This window comes from Hemiscyllium ocellatum, chromosome 22 (genome assembly GCF_020745735.1).
Source record: "Hemiscyllium ocellatum isolate sHemOce1 chromosome 22, sHemOce1.pat.X.cur, whole genome shotgun sequence".
In the NCBI taxonomy this organism is placed as follows: Eukaryota; Metazoa; Chordata; class Chondrichthyes; order Orectolobiformes; family Hemiscylliidae; genus Hemiscyllium; species Hemiscyllium ocellatum.
In genome coordinates, this window is record NC_083422.1 from 56,688,129 (window position 1) to 56,708,930 (window position 20,802).

At 43.3% G+C, this 20,802-nt stretch overlaps 1 protein-coding gene across 1 annotated transcript in view; it reads right to left on the bottom strand.

Moving 5' to 3' along the window:
- Positions 1 to 10,432, bottom strand: part of mfsd13a (major facilitator superfamily domain containing 13A) — a 45,366-nt gene extending 34,934 nt beyond the window's left edge. The window contains exon 1 of the mRNA XM_060842252.1: positions 10,299 to 10,432. The gene's annotated coding sequence lies outside the window, so the exon portion shown is untranslated. The remainder of the gene's footprint in view (positions 1 to 10,298) is intronic.
- Positions 10,433 to 20,802: the final 10,370 nt, after the last annotated feature.

Below are 20,802 nucleotides of genomic sequence, written 5' to 3' on the forward strand. Positions count from 1 at the left end.
CCAAATTTTTATTGAATTCAAATTTCACCCATGTCCCCAAAACATTAGTCTTGGGTTCTGGAGTACTAGTTCATTAGACATTACCACTACATCGTTGCTGTCCGCAAAATAAAAGTTTCAATAACAAAAATGGCCATTTTGACCCATTATGTATGAGTATGACAGCTCCTCTAATTCAAAATTTCCTTGAGCCTTTTAATGCTTTTGCTTAAAAATTCCCTCTTAAATGTCATAACCAAATTTGTTTCAATATCAGTTAATCATAAAGCATTCCTTCGATGTCTGATATGCTGTCCACAGTGGCGGAGTCAGGGAAGAATGGAGCTTGGGCAAAACGCTACTGTGGTACTGGCATCTATACTAAACCACTAAACCTCATTAAGATGGATGATGGGAATAAATTTAGTGCAACAGATAACACCCTTTAGACAGCTGCACCTACCTCAACATCTAAATTGAACATCTTCAGTATTTATTCTCCCATTCTTTTTGGTTCTTGTTGCATTAAGTGCCACTTCTTTATGCAAGGAGGCAATCTGTTGCCTTGGTTATTTTTAACATGCACAGAAGTAATCCAGAGTGACTCTCCTGCCAATTTTCCTCTCTGCTGAGAAAGTGCTCAGCTGCTGTCCTATGCTTCGACGTAAATCAAGTCTTCCCAATGTTCCCCTCGATGTTATTCACAATGTAACTGCTGCATGTTTCAATTTTTAAATTTGTATTCAAAGGTAACCTTTTCTAGCCGAATTAAGGGCCATCTCCTCTTCCGATTTGGTCTGGACAGTCTATTTTTAAACTGACACACAGTTCAATACAAGTTTTCTTGGAATTTTGTGCCCTTCAAAGGTTATACTTTATTTTAAACGGTAATTCTCCAAAAACATTCATAATTAACAAATTAAATAAATTTCCTTCATTCCAAGTGAAGACGACACCCCTCAATTGTTGCATTTATACCACAGCAAAGTGAGATTCTTAAAAATATAGTTACCATTGCAGTTACTGCATGGACAACACACAAATAAAATCTCAGGAATGTTTATTAAAAATATTCTTGAGGAAACAAGCTAATATTTCCCTTGCAGATAACAAACAAAAACACCACTGTACTTAAAGAACCCAAGACAGAAAACACACAGTAGGTCCATCAGTTTTTAATCAAAAAACCACAAGGTGGTCATTTGGTCCATGTAGTCCACTCCACATTCGATATGATCATGGCAGATCCAATCATCCTCAACTCCACCACCCTGCCTTTTCCCCATTACCCTCGATTCCCTGACTGTTAAAAATCTCTTTCAGCTTTGAATATACAAAAATGACTTGGGCTCAACAGCCTTCTGTAGAGACAAATTCCACAGACTGACCACCCTTGAGAGAATTTTTTCTCTTCGGCTGTCTTAAATGTGTGACTACTTTTTCAGATTATGCCCTCTGGTCCTCGGCTCACCCACAAGGAGAAACAAAATCCCCTCCAGCACCCTGAGTAGTGTTGTTGTGGTTCTGTTCACCGAGCTGGGAATTTGTGTTGCAGACATTTCGTCCCCTGTCTAGGTGACATCCTCAGTGCTTGGGAGCCTCCTGTGAAGCGCTTCACAGGAGGCTCGCAAGCACTGAGGATGTCACCTAGACAGGGGACGAAATGTCTGCAACACAAATTCCCAGCTCGGCGAACAGAACCACAACAATGAGCACCTGAGCTACAAATCTTCTCACAAACTTTGAATACCCTGAGAAGTCCCCTGAATATCAATAAGGTCACTTCTCATTCTGCTAAACTCTAAACAGTATAGGCTTAACAGAAGCAACCCTCCCTCATAATATAAGCACTCCACACCTCAGACCAATCTAGTAAATGTCCTCTGGACTGCCTCCAAAGTCAATGTATCTTTTTCGAGGTAAGGGGACCAAAACTGTGCACATTCCAACTGTGGTTTGACCAGCATCTCGTATAGTTTTGGCAAGTCTCCTTATTTTTATACTCCATTGCCGTTGAAGTAAAAGCCAACATTGCATTTGGCTTTTCTATCGATCCTGAATTTTGGATCTTAACATTTTGCGAATCAAAAACCCCTAAATCTCTCATTGCTGCAGCCTTCAGTCTTTCACCATTTAAATACAGGTCTGTTATAACGCAACAGTGGTGTTCCTCTGCAACTTCACGCTGGAGAGGATCGCTACACCCATTCAGTAGAAAGTTTGCGTTATCCAAACAAAATCCACAATTGGTCAATTGTGTTATAGCCAATTTGCACTAACAAAACACATGTTAAAGCAGAACAACCTGTGATATCCAACTCTTCGATTCTTCCTACCAAAAGTGAATCACCTAGGTTTTCCCACATTGTAGCCCATCTGCCAAACGTTTGCCAACTCATTTATCTGTATGATTCGGTAGACTTGTATGTCATCTTCACTACTTGCCTTCTATCTACAAACTTGACGATAGTACATTAGTTTCCAGCATACAAGTAATTAATATATATTGGAAATGATTTGGCCCTAGCACAGATCCCTGTGGCACTCCACTAGTTACAGATTGCATTCCTGAAAATGCTCCCTTTATCTCAACTCTGTTAGCCAATCCTCTACTTTTGCTAGGGTACTAGCCACACTCCATGGTTATTATTTGGTAGGCTTATATTTAGAGCCTTATTGAATGCCTTTGGAAATCAAAAAATGTTACATCTATTGGTTTCCCTCTCTGCTTAATACCTCCTCAAAAATTTACACAGCATGATTTCCCCTTCATGAAGTAATGCTGATTCTGCTTTGTGTTTCTAAACTCTCTGCCATTACATCCCAATGACAGATGTCCAGCTAAATGGCTTATATTTACCTGTTCTTGTCTCCATCCCATTTGAACAAGGAAGCTTTCCAATTCTCTGAGGCTTTTCCTGAATCAAAGGAGTCTTGAAAGATTACTCTCAGTGCATCCATTACCTCCGTCACTACTTCCCTGAAAACCCCTCACATCCAGGGGACCTAACAGCTTTTAGCACCATAAATACAATAACTACCACTTGTCCTTTTGTGGTAGTGATTGTATTTACTTTTGGCACCACATCTCCCATTAGCCCCTGATTTAGCATCCTTGCAGTGCAATTAGTCAGGGAAAAAAAGGTCATGTTTCAGGTAGACACATTTACCAGAGGTAGGTACACATAGGCATTCTCAATGTGCAAGTATTAATTTGTTCTTCTGGTTCTGCTCCAATGCTATCCTTGCTGACCACTCATTGCCCAACCTTCTGGAATTTTAATTTGTCTAAGTTCTGCTGCATGTACCCTGTTATGCACTAAAATAAAAGCAAACTACAACAGATTTTGGGCAATCTAAAATTTTAAATAAGTGCTGGAGAAACTTAACAGGTCTGTCAGCAGAGAAATTGAGTTAACAGAGTTCCTATACAACCTATCTTCAGAGCTATTATGTTACCACGACTACCATCCTCTTGGTCTCATGAATTTCAAAAACACTGTCCCATCTTGCATTAAGTTCTAGATCTTTGTTCTAGTCTATAACTTCACTACTCCCACCACAATTTTGAATTTTATATTCAATGAATTGTAACAAGGAGAACACAATTCATTTTTATGGAGTTAAAAAGCACAACACTAGGTTATAGTCCAACAGATTTAATTGGAAGCACACTAGCTTTCGGAGCGATGCTCCTTCATCAGGTGGTAGTGGAGGGCTCAATCCTAACAGAATTTATAGCAAAAATTTAGTGTGATGTAACTGAAATTATACATTGAAAAACTGATTGTCTGTTAAGCCTTTCATCTGTTAGAATACAGTGATAGTTTCACTTCTTTTATGTGTAAATCACAAAACCTTTTTTTAAAAAGTTGCATTCTCAGGTTAGCTGTTAACAATGGTGATAGCTAAACAACATGTTGAAGGTGTTGGCCCCCTGTGTTCTCTGTTTATTCCAAATCATTTTTATAGAGACATGGAGTCTGTTTACTAGTCTAAATGTGAGCTGTTTGAAACCAAATAAATGTGGACAGTAAACTTATCCAGAGTAATATTTGGAGGAGCTGAAATTCATACATTTTTGGGTACAAAAATCTACTTGTTCTTCAGACTAACACTTTAGCGTTGATTTAGGAGGCTGGAGGAGAGGGAGAGAGAGAGAGAGAGAGAGAGAGAGACCGGCTCAGTGCCATTTCACTCCCATTCACCCTCTTTTTGCTCATTTTCTTTCTTCTTCTTGCAGCTACTCTTGTTTATAGCAGGAGTTTAGGAGAGAAAGAAGTGAGTGGTAGAATCACAGAGAAGTGGCTAGCAAGTGGTAAGCAGAAAGAATTAAAATTTTTGGCCAAAAGATGATTTTTACACAAGATCGACTGTTAAGACTAGAGCATATTAACTACTTGACCACACATCTCGGATAATAAAATGCTGCAAGTAACTTTGTTTTCCAAATCCTTCTCCATTTTCACAAAAAATTGCCCCAAGGGTTTGAGATACAAATCAGAAAAACAAAATTGATGCCAAATCAATGATTGATATTAGGAAGGGTTACCCAACAGCAACATTTTTGAAGAGGTTGGAGAGGTAACAAGATGTAGACAGGGGGAGGCGGTGAGGAGGACAGTATTTACAAGGCTGGAGGAAACATACATTTATGGAGAAGAAAAAGTCCATGAGGGATTTACAAACCAAGTTGAAGATTTTAAATCAAAGAAATGAAGAGTTACGGTTGGTCAACACTGGATAATATCAAATGTGACGTGGTATGGGATAACACTCTGGCCAGCCTCCCACCATCTCTTCGTCATAGACAAAGTATGGCTGCTCACAACCTCCCTCGTGCCTCAATATGCTCTCAATCATGACCCAATCTCTATAGTTCCCTTATTCATTCACCTCCCCAATCCCACCCAATTCAGGGACTCTGCTGCTTTGATCTCTTGCGCATCTCTATCCTTAGTGAGCTAAGCCCCCTATATCCCTCACACTGGAATTCTCTATCTAAACACACTTATCACCCCCCTTGATACTCTAAAATTCAGCTCTTTGAATAGGTTCACTGTCATCCCTTGAACACTATATTGTCTCCTTTGGCCAAGTATTCACTTTTTGATTACAGTTTAGTGAAACACTTGAGAATTTGTTCCGATGTTAAAAGGTTGAATATTATTGCATTATTACTGTTGCAATGTTTTCTCAGCCATGAAATGTTAGACAATCTCAGGAATAAAACTCTGCAACTCCAACCCACGGTTAACTTTTGGTCAACAACACTACAACAGCCTCATTCACCACTATCCTCAAGAACAATTAAGGATACAGAAAATACTGGACTTAACAGTGACAATTTTAACATAATAACACATTCGAGGGACTTTAAAAAAATATTAAAGAAAACTGCTGGAACCGAGACAAGTACAATATTCACACAGGTGTCCAAAGGCTTGGTAAAAGGATGTTTAAGATTTGACAAAAACAAAGAGAATTCAGGTTTTGGAAAAGAATTCCAGAGCAGAGGGCATAGGCAGCTGGACTCAAGGCCACCATTAGTACAATTAAGATTGGGGATGCACAAGACATCAGATTTAGATAAGCATAGATACCACCCCGCCAAGAACTATATCAAACTGCTTCTTGGAAAACATTCAATGTCTTGGCCTCAGTTGCTTTCTGTGACAGAATTCCATAGGCTCATCACTCAGAAGAAATTTCTCCTCATCTCAGTCCTAAATGACTGAAACAATGGATCTGCCCGGGAAGTAAAGTTTGTGGATTTTGGGGAGGAGGTGTAAGTGGGCTGTGTGGAGTTCAGGAACTGTGAGCTGGGAGACTGTCAGTAAAGGCCTGCTTACTCTCACTCCTCTACCCGAGTTCCTGGTCCAGCTAAACTTTGATGCTAAAATTCTCAACCTTATGTTAAAATTCCTCCTTGGCCATGCTTCTCCATGTTTCCAAATATTCTAACTTCAAGAGCTTTGTGCACTCCACCCCTTCTGCCCCACAATTGGCAACTGTATTATCTGCTGTTTTGACTCTGCGCTGAAATTCCCTCTCAATACCTTTCTATTCCTTAATCTCACTACATGGGTAAATACAAACCATGGATAGGTTCAAATGGAGACTTGGCCATCATCAAGAACATCAAAAATAGACTATTACAGCACTTCAGCCCTTGATGTTTACTCCTACATGTGAAATTAATCTGATGCCCATCTAACCTACACCATTCCATTATTATCTGTATCAATGTCCAATGCCATTTAAATACCCTTACCATCAGTGAGTCTACTACTGTTGCAGACAGGCCATTCCATGCCCCTACTACTCCGAGTAAAGAAACTACCCCTGATATCTGTCCTAAATCTATCACTCCTCAATTTAAGGCTACGTCTCCTCTTGCTACCTTTCACCATCTGAGGAAAAAATGGTTGACAGCGAGATCCTACCTAACCCTCTGATCATCTTATCTGTCTCGATAAAGTCATCTATCAACCTTCTTCTCTTCAACGAGAACAGCCTCAGTTCCCTCAGCCTTTCCTCATTCGACCTTTGTTCCATACCAGGCAATATCCTAGTAAATCCCCTCTGAACCCTTTCCAAAGCTTCCACGTCCTTCCTATAATGCAGTGACCAGAACTGTACGCAATACTCCAGGTGCGGCCTTACTAGTATCTTGTACAGCTGAAGCATAACCTTGTGGCTCCAAAACTCAATACCCCTACCAATAAACGCCAACATGCCATATGCCTTCTTAATAACCCTATGAACCCGGGTTGCAACTTACAGGGATTTATGCACCTGGACATTGAGATCTCTGTTCATCTACACTGCCAAGAATTTTACCATTAGCCCAGTCTCTGCATTCCTGTTACTTCTTCCGAAGTGAACTACCTCACACTTTTCCGTATTAAACTCCATTTGCCACTTCTCAGCCCAGCTCTGCATCTTATCTATGCCCCTCTGTAACCCATGACATCCTTTGGCACTATCCACAACTCTGCCTACCTTGGTATCATCTGCAAATTTACTAACCTATCCTTCTACACCTGTATCCAAATCATTTATGAAAATGACAAACAGCAGTGGCCCCAAAACAGACCCTTGCTGTACACCACTGGTAACTGAGCTCCAGGAAGAACATTTCCCATCAACCACCACTCTGTCTTCTTTCAGCTAGCCAATTTCTGATCCAAACCACTAAATCATCTTCAATCCCGAAACCCCATACTTTGTACAATAGTCTACCATGCGAAACCTTATCAAACGTCTTACTGAGGTCCACATATACCACTTCAACAGCCTTACCTTCATCCACCTGCCTTGTCACCTTCTCAAAGAACTCAATAAGGTTAGTGAGGCATGACTTATCCTTCACAAAACAGTGTTGACTATCCTTAATCAACTTACTCTTCTCTATACAATTATAAATCCTACCTCTTATAACCTTTGTCAACATCTCACTCACAACTGAAGGAAGATTCACTGACCTATAATTACTAGGGTTGTCCCGACTCCCCTTCTTAAACAAGGGAGCAACATTTGCTATCTTCCAGTCTTCTGGCACTACTCCCATCGACAATGATAACATAAAGGTCGAAGCTAAAGGCTCTGCAATCATCTCCCTGGCTTCCCAGCGAATCAGAGGCTAAATTCCATCTGGCCCAGGGGTCTTACCTATTTTCAGACCTTCCAAAATTGCTAAAACTTCCCCTGTCAACCTCAATCCCACCTAATCTTGTAGTCTGCATCTCCCTATTCTCACTAACACTACTCTTTTCCAATGTGAATACTGATGAAAAGTATTCATTAAACGCTTTGTCTATGTCCTCAGATTCCATACACAACTTTTCACTACTATCTTTGATTGGCCATAACCTTACTCTATTTCTGATATACCCATAAAAGACATTAGGATTTTCAAGTAATCTTGATATTGAGGAAAACCGAGTTATTGTAAGACAAGGCACATGCAACAAAAGCCAGTGTCGTCACTCAGCCCTCCAACAGTAACATGGTGTGGGATATTTGCAATTGGACCAGCAAATCAAAACTTAACATCCAAGTGAGATTACCTTAATTTAGGTAATAAGCCATGATGTGGAGGTGCCGGTGTTGGACTGGATGGACAAAATTAAAAATCGAAGAACTAATATCTTTGCCAAACACTTCTTTAAAGTAACAGAAAAAAATCCATAATCACAAGCTCTCTCTCCAATTGCTCAACATCAACACAATCTTGTTGAATTCCTGTGAAGTACCTCAAGTACTTTTGTGTTAAAAAGAAACATATAACTGCAATTGTTTGCTAAATGTTTAAAAACAGTCTGCACCAGATTACAAATATAGAAACAAGCTGACTAAAATGAGGATCTTGAAAGTGACTATTCAATACCAAGATGCCTCCTCTGACTTACAACATACAATTTTCTGCAAGAATCTTTAAAACAAAGACTCGATTGAAGAGTATTTACTCATTGAAAATACAACATCATTGGAAAAGTAACACCAGTCTCCCATCCTTCGTAACTAATATTAGGTCTCTTCTCGATGTCACAATAGTTATCATACATTCAAATTAATAAATCTAAGGGTTCCAATGACAATTTACAATTATATAAAATGAGAGATCATTTAAATGCACTGTACAGAGCAGAAGAATTGTAAAATTAAACAAGTGTATTTGCCCTGTGAAGAGGATTTTGAACAAAGGAAGCAAATAGGAGAGGGTATATACAGTTTGACAGTTGAGGGCAAATCAACAGAGCTGTGGAAGTAGCAGGGACTAAGCAGTGTGAAGATTTAACAAGTGTTTGAATGATTTCACCACAACCAAAGCAAAGTTACTCTTGCCCAATTGCTGCAAGGCATACATCAGTGAATACAAATTATATAGTATAAACAATTTTTAAACAATCACAAAGGAACAAAGAGAAGGGGAGGTTAAAGGGAAGCATGTCATTCTGCATGCACATAGTCACTGCTACAGAATTAGCCAAACATTTTGCTGTACAGCTAAATTTCTCATTTCTGTGCAGGAAAATATATTTTTCAGTAAGTATATAGAAGAATGATCTCTTCTCAGCCTCTAGCTGCAGTAACACGAGGAGATCAGGGTAGACACAGAAACTCTCCAGGCCTTTACTGGTATCTATCCTCAGAGGAAAGGCCTTGGCCCTCACTAATCAGCTTCTTTCTGTCCAAGTTTTCCCACACACGCATTATTAGAAAACGACGGAGGGAAATACTCCAGACCTCCAATAGAGTTCTGAACAATCAGAGAGTTCAAACCATTAACTCTGTTTCTCCTTGCATAGATATTGCCAGACCTGATGGGTTTTTCCAGCCTTTCCTTCTCCACCCTCCACATTGTCTGTACATTACTCCCTTCTCTATACTCTATGCCCCCTCCAGCCCTTCTCCCTCCATACCCCCATTGCTTCTCACCTCAAGGATCCTATCCCCTACCTCCCACTCAAATCCCAAGTTTGACTCTTGACAGAACACATTCCCAATGTGTGGGGCTCTCTCTCTCTGTTACCCCAATTCCACATATTTATGGGCTCTCTCCTTCCTCCAAACCCTCTCCCTAACAAATTGCTAGAGCCCTCTCCACTCCCCAAACCCCCTCTCTCCTCCCCCAACACCCACATATCCCCAACATCCCCCTCCCTCCCAACTCACCCCCCACCAAGATCTCCCCAACACTGCCCAACCACCATGGCCCCCTCGTCACCCCCAAACCCTCCACCCATTGTCTCTCCAACACCCAACCCCCAGTCCACTCCAGGACCACCCCCCACACTCCCCAAACAACCCTCAGTCCATTCCAGGACCACCCCGACACTCCCCAAACACCCTCCAGTCCATTCCAGGACCACCCCCCACCCCCAACACTCCCTAAACAACCCCCAACGCCTTTCCAGGACCCCCCACACTCCCCAAACCACCCCCAGGAGGAGCTCTCTCTCTCTCTGCACCCCCACCTCTCTGTCTACAGCCCATGGCCCCCATTCTCTCCCCAACCCCCCACAACTCTCTTCAGGCCCCCAAACCCCCCCCTCCACTCCAGGATCTCCCCCCCGCCAGCCCATCCCCCCAAACTACCCTGAGGAGTGCCCTCTCTCTCTTCATCCCCAAATCACTGTCTACAACCCCCCCCCCCCGGCTCCCTTCTCTCTCCCCCCGACACCCCCCTCCCAGGTTTCCCCAACCCCCCCACTCTACCTCGGTGCCCCTCACTCCCCCCTCTCCGCCCGGGTGGGGGCCCCTGACACCGGTTTAAATCCCAGTATGGGAGCGGCTGCTCCGTCATCTCTCACCGTCCAGTTCCCCTGGGGTCTGCTCAGCCCAGCTCCGGGCGGGCGGGCGGCCTCCCCCTCAGCCGGGCCCGGTTTTGCTGAGGACACTCGCTCTCCCTCCGCGGTCCCTCATCTTCCCCGCGCTCCGCAGCCGGTCCTCCAGCTCGCCCCCTCCGCCCTCACCCATTGGTCACCACGGCGTCCGCGCGCAGGGGTACCCGGTCCCCCGTTGGGCGAAGGCCCGTCAATCAGATCGTCCTCCCCGCCCACCCCGAGGCGTCCGCGCATGCGAACTGACGCAGCGGGTGCTCCTGGCCGCGCGCGAATGTCGGATCTGCGCGTGCGCGAGATGCTTTGATTGACAGCCGCTGCAGACGTGGCGATCAGGGTCTGAATGGAGGTGGGACTGGGACGAACTGTTCTCACGGTGAACAGGCTGCAAGGAGATGAATGGGACAACAATGCAGGAGAAACCAAGCACTAACCCCCTAAAAGAGGACCAAAAAAAAACCCGTTGTCTTTTTATTTCTAACTAAAATTTATGACACTCATGCTGCTTTGCAAAGATTCCATGAAATAAACTGACATCCCGCTCTAACAAACAAATACCAATTTCTGCAATGATTTCAAAGAACATAAAAATGACTTGCACTGATGTAGAGTCTTTCATGTCGTCCTCAAGCTGTATATTGCTTCTGAACACTACTCACTGTTGTAAATTCAAGGGAATGCACTTTCAATGACTAATTTGCTGATGCCTGCGCAAATCCAGTTTTCTCGTCCAGAAATCTGAAAGCATCACATTTGGGAATAGCGTCATACTACGTAATGACTCAACGACAGAGTGTTGATCAAAATTTGTGGGAAATATGCACATGAATTACCAAATCTCGCCTGTCAGTTCGCCCTTTCTGATTAAAACATTTCCTGCATGGAGCTGAATCACACAGACCAGGGGCTGGGATTTCACCTTCTGAGACAGCCAACGCCTAATTATTTGTCTTCAGATTTGTACAGTTTGCTATGACACTCATTTGAAGCAGGTGGGATTTGAAACTGTACCTTCTGGCTCAATTGGCACTATACAGACTCACACCAGAACAGCCACTGAGATGAGATAACAGTACCACGCCATTCCCACATGCTTATTTTGGTGCCAAGTTTCCAGAATTTGCCTAGAGACCCCAGCAATGAAAGATTAATCTCTCAGACACAGTTACTTGCAAGACAGGAGAAAAGAAATTAGAGGGACACTGGAAAATAAAAGATTTTGGAACATTCTTTATTAAAACCAAGGAAAAAATGATTTTGAGTGGGTGGATAGTTAGGGGAAGTAGTGCATGTCATGAAACCTCCAAGGAGAGGTGTGGCCAGCGTTGGCAACCTCATTTCCAACTGTACTGCAATATGAGTTAGCAGCTTGACAACAGCCAGGGAACACATGGGAATGAAAATGAATTTGGAACAAACTGCAGATTGCAAACTGAGATTAAAAGGGATGCCATTTTTATGATGTTGCTGGCCAGTATTCATTGTGGGAAGTGAATGCAAATTAGATTAGATTAGATTACTTACAGTGTGGAAACAGGCCCTTCGGCCCAACAAGTCCACACCGACCCACAACCCTACATTTGCCCCTTACCTAACACTACGGGCAATTTAGCATGGCCAAGTCACCTGACCTGCACATCTTTGGATTGTGGGAGGAAACCAGAGCAAACCCACGCAGACACAGGGGGAACGTGCAAACTCCACACAGTCAGTCGCCTGAGGCGGGAATTGAACCCTGGTCTCTGGCACTGTGAGGCAGCAGTGCTAACCACTGTGCCACCGTGCCACCCACTAAGAAGCTAACCGATAGCCTCCTGATCGATTGAATGGTGGAGTAGGTGCAAAGGGCTGAATGGCCTACTTCTTTCTGCTCGTATGTTGTATGGCCCTCATTAGATAAAGTCTGCTACTTAGACCATACAGGGATGCTCCTTGGTAATTTGCAGTGTTGTTTGTATCTTGGGGCTGGTGATGATGCTCCAGTGGTGAAGGTTAGTTGGTTTCGAGGCCCAAACTTTTGCTACACCGCTCTTGCTGTGGTAGTTCATAGCCTTACAACAGATAAAGTTTGTCATGCGAAACCAAGTGCGTTTCACATTCCTTAATCCACAGGATTGTAGCTGGGGCATTTGTATCTGAAAGGTTGTTCCATATGGGGTGTTCAGTGAACAGCAGGCAAAGGTGGATTGAACAAGCCACAAATGAAATGTGAATAAAATGGTTTCAACCAACTTCTCGGTTTCTACTATTCGGCAAATGTGTGGGGGAGTGATTTTGCAATAACTGGAAGCCAGGTGAAAGAGGCTACCAGTCAGTTATGATGCACATTATTGCATTCAATTAAGTATCAACTAGGCATGTGTGTCTATGTGTATGTGCGCGCTCGTGTGTGTGTATGTGCATGTGTGTGTGTGTGTGTGTGTGTGCACGTGTTGAGTTATGCCAATCGGGTGAGATCTGAAATTAATTATAGATTAACTTATTGTTTGAGAGCTTGGGTTCTAAACTGGAGGAATGGTGTATAGCTTAAAGTTTGACTTGTATTTCTATGCTGTTTGTGTTAAGAGATGGGAAGACATAGTTCTCGTTCCATTTTGAGTTTTAGAGTTTGAGTGCCGGAAACTTTGTTTATATAGTGATTATCCAACAAAATGGAATCATGAACCAATCAAAACCATACAACAAAATTAAATTGATACGTAACAGTTAATACTAATAAGCAACAGTCTTACTTAAACAACCAAAACCAGAAACTGCTTGAGAAACTGAGCAAGTCTGGCAGCATCTGTGGAGAGAAAACAGACATAGTGTTTTGAGTCCAGTAATCCTTCTTCAGTTTAACTCACTGCGGCTTAGCCCCTCCAGCCCAGTGCAGGAAAATTAGCAGCAAGACATTGTCACCAGAGTTGAAAAATGCCATGCTGGAAAAACACAGCAGGCCAGGCAGCATCCAAGGAGCAGGAGAATCGATGTTTCGGGCATAAGCCCTTCTTCAGGAATGAGGCTGGTGTGCCAAGCGGGCTGAGGTAAAGGGTAGTGGGGAGGGAATGTGGGGGAGGGGCGCTGGGAATACGATAGGTGGAAGGAGGTGAGGGTGATGGTGATAGGCCAGAGAGGGAGTGGGGGCGGAGAGGTCGGGAAGAAGATTGCAGGTCAAGAGCACTGCCCTCTAGACCTGCAATCTTTTCCCAACCTCTTTGCCCCCACCCCATCTCCAGCCTATCATACTCACCCTCACCTCCTTCCACCTATCGTATTCCCAGCGCCCCTCCCCCACATTCCCTCCCCACTACCTTTTATCTCAGCCCGCTTGGCACACCAGCCTCATTCCTGAAGAAGGGCTTATGCCCGAAACATCGATTCTCCTGCTCCTCGGATGCTGCCTGGCCTGCTGTGTTTTTCCACCACCACATTTTTCAACTCTGGTACTCCAGCATCTGCAGTCCTCACTTTCTTCAAGACATTGTCACCAGCCTTGTTCTATCTCAAACATTTTCGCTGCAGCCTGGTAGAGTCCTCCTCTTAGAGTTCCTCCTTAAATATATCTCACCAGGTCTCCTTTGGTCTTTAATAGCATTTGCTTCTTTTATTAGATTAGCAATGCTGAGGCCTGGACCAATTGTGGAGACATGAGTTCACAGCACTCCAAAGTCATTGAAAAAAAAATCATAGAATCATAGAAATGTAACTGATTGGACCTCAATTAGTTGAATGGGAAAGGAGGTTATTTGAAATTGGAGAACTCAATGTTGAGTCCTCCGGGCTGTGGGCTGCCCAGGTGGAAGATGAGGTGTTATTCCCCCAATTTGCAGTTTGGATCATTGTGGCAATGGAGGATGCCAAGGATAGTCATGTCAGAGAGGGAGTGGGAAGGGGAACTAAAATGGGCGGCAACAGGGAGGTCTGGTTCACCCCTGTAGGCCTGGTTGCCATGGTCGGCCAACTTTTCCCTAAGTTTACGTTTGGTCTCCCTGATGTAGGGAAGACCACATCAGGAGTACCTGATGCAGTAAACTAGTTTGGAAGAGAGGCAGGTGAACCTCTATCTGAACTTGGAAGGACTGTTTGGCACCCCTGGATGGAGGTGAGGGGTATGGTGTACTGGCAGGTTTTATATCTATTCCGGTTGCAGGGAAAGGTGGAGGGGAAGTTGAGGAGTGGTGCAAACCAAGGACTGTTGAAGGGAATGGTCCTTGCGAAAAGCAGAGAGAGGTGGGTACGGGAGGATGTTCTTGGTGGTGAGGTCTGGATGGAGTTGGCGGAAGTGTGTAAAGATGATGCATTGGATGCGGAGACTGGTGGGGTGGTAGCTGAGGACAAGAGGACTCTGTCTTTATTGTATTTTGTGGGGGGGGGTAGAGCAGTGGATTGGGGAATGGAGGTGATGCGGTGGAGGGCTATATAGATGATAGAGGGAGGAAAAGCACGTTGTTCAAAATACATGGATATCTGGGATGCTTGGGAGTTCCATCTTGTTTACTTTTCTTGAGCATAGATTTCCCATATCCAGGCACTACAGAGCCATCCCAAAGCAGAAGTCAACATCGTGAATGGGATCAGCATGTCGATTGGTTTGCACAGACCCCCCCAGAGCAGCAGAGCGAATTGGAAGATAATTGGTGTCAGCTCAGCAAGAAGCTCGACTGTAGAGAAATTGCAACCTTTAGCAAGGCTTGAACCTCTGTCAGGTTGTTGTTGGGGTGCCAGGATCTTTCTTTCTGATGTTTGAAAGGGGACCATTTCAAAATATTTCGTGTGTGATTCGTTCACGCTTTTCTGTTCTGTAATAAACTTTTTTTTCTCTGTTAAAAGTAAAATGGCAGCCTCTTGTGAAAATATTTTTGTGTCTGACAATGCTGGCGATCAAAAAGAAAAATATAAAATCTGTTACAATCTAGAGCTGTACAGCATGGAAGCAGACCCTTAGGTCCAACTTATCCATGCTGACCAGATATCTGAAATTAATCTAGTCCCATTTGCCAGCTTTTGGACCATATCACTCTATGCCCTTCCTATTCATATACCCATCCAGATACCTTTTAAATGTTGCAATTGTACCAGCCTCCACCACTTCCTCTGGCAGCTCATTCCATACATGCACCATTTTCTGCATGAAAAAAATTGCCCCTTAGGTTCCTTTTTAAATCTTTCCCTTCCCACCTTAAACCTATGCCCTCTCTTTGGACTCCTTCATCCTAGGGAAAAGACTTTGGCTATTCATCCTACCTATGCCTCTCATGATTTTATAATCCTCCAAAAGATCACCTTTCAGCCTCTGAAGTTCGAGGGAAAACTGCCCCATCCTAATCAGTCTCTCCCTATAGCTGAAACTGTCCAATTTGGCAATATCCTTGTCAATCTTTTCTGAACCCTTTCAAGTTTCACAACATCCTATATTGTCTAACAAGTCAGGTCTCACTCGGGGATTTAAGGTGTGCGGTATTCTGTAAACTGGGATTACAATAGCAGATCAGAACAAATTGTATTCACAGAGAATGTCTTCTCAGGAAGATTAGACATTTGTTATAAATGCGAGTTTCACCAGCGAAGCCCATGTACAGTGATTTGAGAGTTTCCTGTGAATGATGATTTCTGGGAGGTTTTTATTTTGTCAATAACACCAAGACAACCCTATTATTGTCACCATTATCAGTCACATGGATCAAGACTAACCAATCCTAGGTAGTATAGAACCTTGTGGCTCTTGTGGTACTGTCCCTACCTCTGGGCCAGGAGATCCAGTTCAAAGTTCCATCTGCTCCAGAGGTGTGTCATTAAAAAGTCTGAACAAAACATCCACATTGAAAACGTGAATTATACCTGGGAGACACATTGGAACTTGACTATTGTTGAAAAGAGAGCCAAGCTGTTTATTAACAGGATTCTGAAGAAGAACCACGCCATACTTGAAATGTTAACTCTGTTTCTCTCCCCTCAGATGCTGCCAGACCTACTGAGTTTCTCTCATAATTTCTATTTTCATTTCAGATTTGCTGTTGAAGCTTTGCATCTTTCACTGATTGGGGCAAGAATCTCAAAATGCCAAATGTCAAACGATCATATCAATTTACATGCTGGAGAAAAGGATGTTGATTGGGTGGGAAGTCAGTTCTGATTGGCTGAGGCATTGTCATTGCACCTAATTCTCCCCAGTATTTTATAGCTTTTCCCTGACGATTCAACAATGCTTTGAATTAAACTTTCCTGATTAAATGCTGAAGTTTTTCTTTTTACGGAGTGCTTTGGCAGAATCTAAATCGGTTTAGAAACAATACAACCACACCATTGCCTCCTAGTGGTAAATGTCCTAAGTACACAGTGTAAATAAAAATAACCTATTACAGAGTAATACTGTAGAATCACATAGCGCAGAAGAGTCCCTTTGGCCCATCAAGTCTGCACATGACTACATCATTACCCACACTTGTCCTATTTCCAGTACTTTTCAGTGGTTTGCACTGCTGCCTCACAGCGCCAGGGACCCAGGTTCAATTCCAGCCTCGGGCGACTGTCTGTGTGGAGTTTGCACATTCTCCCCGTGTCTGCGTGGGTTTCCTCCCACAATCCCTAATCCAGGTTAGGTGAATTGGCCATGCAAAATTGCCCATAATGTTTGGTGCATTAGTCAGGGGGAATGGGTCTGGGTGGGTTACTCTTTGGAGGGTCGGTGTGAACTTGTTGGGCTGAAGGGCCTGTTTCCACACTGTAGGGAATCTAATCTAGTTACAAAGCTTATGTTACAAATTTCATTTCAAAATTGTCATGCTTAAGTATTTCCATAGATTTTGTTTCCTTAAATATTTTCTCATCTTCTGATATTTCCTTCCATGTTCTTCTGGCCCAAGAGATAGAACCACATGGAAGTTTTGTATTCACAGCCCAGTCATTGTCACTGCTATACTGACCCAAGGAAGTTTTTCAGTTTGATCTACCCTTGGATGTTTCTCTTTCTTGCACTCCATACCACCTCCTTGCCACGGAAAGCTGTGGGGGCAGAGTCCTTGTGTTAAATTAAGGCAAAGGTAGGTAGATCAGTTTGATCAGTAAGAAATTCACCAAAGATCCTCAGACAGCACCTTACAAACCCACAACCACTTCCATGTAGAAGGAACAAGGGGAGCAGATATATGGGAACAGCATCCCCTGCATTTCCCCTCCAAGCCACTCATCATCCTAACTTGGAAATATATTGCTGTTCCTTCGCTGTCACAGGGTCAAAATCCTGGAATTCCCTCTCCAAGGACATTGTGGGTCAACCCAGAGCAGATGGACACAGCAGTTCAAGATGGCAGCTCACCCCCACCTTCTCAAGGCACAACTAGGGACAGGCAAGAAGTGCTGGCACAGCCAGCAACACCCACATCCCACAAATGAATTAAAAAATGGGAATCAAGGGCTATGAGGAAAATGCAGGAAAATGGATATGAGAAATGTTGGATGAGCCGTGATGCTATTGAATGACAGAACAGGCTTAAGAGGCTGAATGATTGCTAGTGTTCCTGTTTTTTATGGTCTTTATCGGTGACAAATCTGAAGGTGCTTTTCAGCAGTGTTGCCAGACTAAAATTGATCTTGAGCTTAAGGTTGAGGTATTAGATAGGAAAGATAAATAACAAGTGCCTTATTAAAAGTTGCAACAGTCCTACTCTCTCAGTAGAGAGAGAGAGAGAGAGACAAAAAGTGGTGGTTCAACCGAAGAGTCACCGCGTCTCAAATGCAGGGAGAGATTGAGAAGGTTGGTCACCTCAGCTGGTGCAGGAATTGTCCCACACTGTTGGTCTCAGAGTGCTCCTCGTTGGGATATTGTGGATGTAGATGCAAACATACACCCACACTCTTCACAGTCCTCTGGGTAATAATTGTTGGCCAAGCCAGCAAAGGCCACATCCTATGAATAAATAAAACAAAAATATAGAATATGACAAACAGCGAGGAAAAGGCCTTCTTGCCCCCTCCATATAGTTGTGATGTCGTGTGAATCACAAAGGAGCTCTCACCCCACCTGGAGAGCACGTGCAGACCTGGGGTTTCCGCACATTCGTACTGTAACCTGCCTGAAATTGCCCATAGACAGTGCAAAGGATTGCAAAACTTAATTAGGAATGGGTAATAGCCAAGGACATCTTTCACTCCTCAACAAATAAAGCATAATCGCCAGCTGTGCTCACTGCAAGTCAAGATCTTGGGATGTATTGTGCTACTTTAAAAAGAATTGAGCTACAATATAACATTGCTCACAAACTCATGGTGTCTTCCCCAAGATGAATGAATTACCATTGGGTATTTCTGCTGATGAGTGTACCATTTATAAGCCTTTTAGGAAGCTCTAAACATTAAGGTGGATATCAATAAGTATGTTTTTAAGATTTTGAGTAGATTTTTGTTTGAATTTCCTGAGAACATGTGTACTTTGACACACATTGATTTGATTTTTACCTTTGTACGCTTCAGTTTAGCATCTCGTCTGAAGTGCTGAGGTGAAAACTCCTGCATTATCTGTTCAAAGACTTTGGAATGGGTCTTAATCCAACAGTCGGATTTAGCAGTAAGTGTACTTACCACGAAGCTGAGGCTGAAACAGTGGAGTAAGAGTGTTACATAGAGTGTTCCTACGGTCAGAGTTTGTTGGATATCAGTTATCCAGAGGCTGTATCAATAGTTGGAATCTGATATGACATATCCCCAAAGGAATTATACAGGTTTTGCTGCACTTGTTAATTAAATCTAAACTCTTAAGTAAGTATATCAGACAAATCAAATCAAATTGACACTGCAGCTGTCAAGGATCACATTCTCTCCTTCTATAATCTAAACATGTCAGTGCCAACAATGTCTCCCATTGTAAGACTCATGATGATATTTGGAAGCTACAAGCTTTTAGACACAGGGCCATTGTTGCTTAGATGCCTAATGAAGTAAACAAAAAAAAACAGAGCTTCTCTGTCTATGTGCCAATTTTCTGTTGCTTTTGAATCTCTGATGTAAGATGACAGAGTCTTCATGGTCATTTTTATTCTGAATGCCAGTGTAAAATAAACAGTATTGGATGGATCTCTTCCAATTCTTCATGTAAACTCTCTCCTTCTGACCCTTACTATCATTCAGCTTTGCCACAGATCTGTGTCTACTCCATCCCATTTCTTAGACTTCCCATTAAACCCATCTGGATAACTAATACTCTTTTGGAAAGGAAATTGCAGTTCTTGCCCACATGTGACTCCAGATGCACAGACTCTTGCCTCATTAGGGATGGATAGCTAAACCAAGCCTTGCCAATGACACCCACGTCCTATGAATAAAGATTAAGGAAAGAAATCTTCACAAAACTCCCCATAATTAACAACAACTTGCATTTGTACAGTGCCTTTATTGGCAAGGTAATGAGGAGGAATGTCTTTCCTCAGACTGTTGTGAATCTTTGGAACGATCTTGTGGGCGGCACGGTGGCACAGTGGTTAGCACTGCTGTCTCACAGCGCCAGAGATCCGGGTTCAATTCCCGACTCAGGCAACTGTCTGTGTGGAGTTTGCACATTCTCCCCGTGTCTGCGTGGGTTTCCTCCGGGTGCTCCGGTTTCCTCCCACAGTCCAAAGATGTGCAGGTCAGGTGAATTGGCCATGCTAAATTGCTCGTGGTATTAGGTAAAAATGTAGGGGAATGGTGGGTGGCGGGTCGGTGTGGACTTGTTGGGCCGAAGGGCCTGTTTCCACACTGTAAGTAATCTAATCTGATATACCCAAAGAATACTGGAGAGTCTCTTATTGAACATATTCGTGGATAAGGTGGTTGAATTCTAACAGGAGAGTAGAGTTGAGGCCAAGATCAGATCAGGCACCATTGTGTTGATTGGTGGAGCAGTCTCCAGGGGTGATAAGGCTTACTCTTGCTGCTACATCTTAGGTGCCTAAAATGTCCCAAGGTCATTTTGCAGGACCATTAAATAAAATGTCAGTGACTCACATGAGGAGTGGTGAAGACTGGTGAAGAAATATTTAGTTGAATAGCTGTGACTTAGAGAGCCAGAAAAGCAGACAGTGAAAAGTAGCTGAAGGTAATGAGTCCAATGCTCCCAAGTCCAATGCAGAACTCGAGAAACCCAGATCTGTTTGCGAACGGTGGGACTACAGGAGCTGACAGAGATAGGGGAGGGTTGTGGCCACACAGGGATTTGGAAATGAGGATGAGACTTATGAAATTATTTTACCAGGAGCCAAGTCAGTGAGCAAGGGACGATGGAGGAACAGTCAGTCAGGTGACAGAGGATGCCCCAGGTAGACAGAGGAAGTGCTTCAGGGATACCCTCCAGGCCTCAGTGTGGAAGTGCAGCATTCCCACAGACACCTGGGAATCACTGGCCCATGACCATCCAAAGTGGGGGAGGAGCATCCAGGAAGGCATGGAGCACCTGGAGACACGACATTGGGAAAAAGCAGGAGCCAGTGGAGAAAACAGGGAAAGGAATGTGCTGCTACAC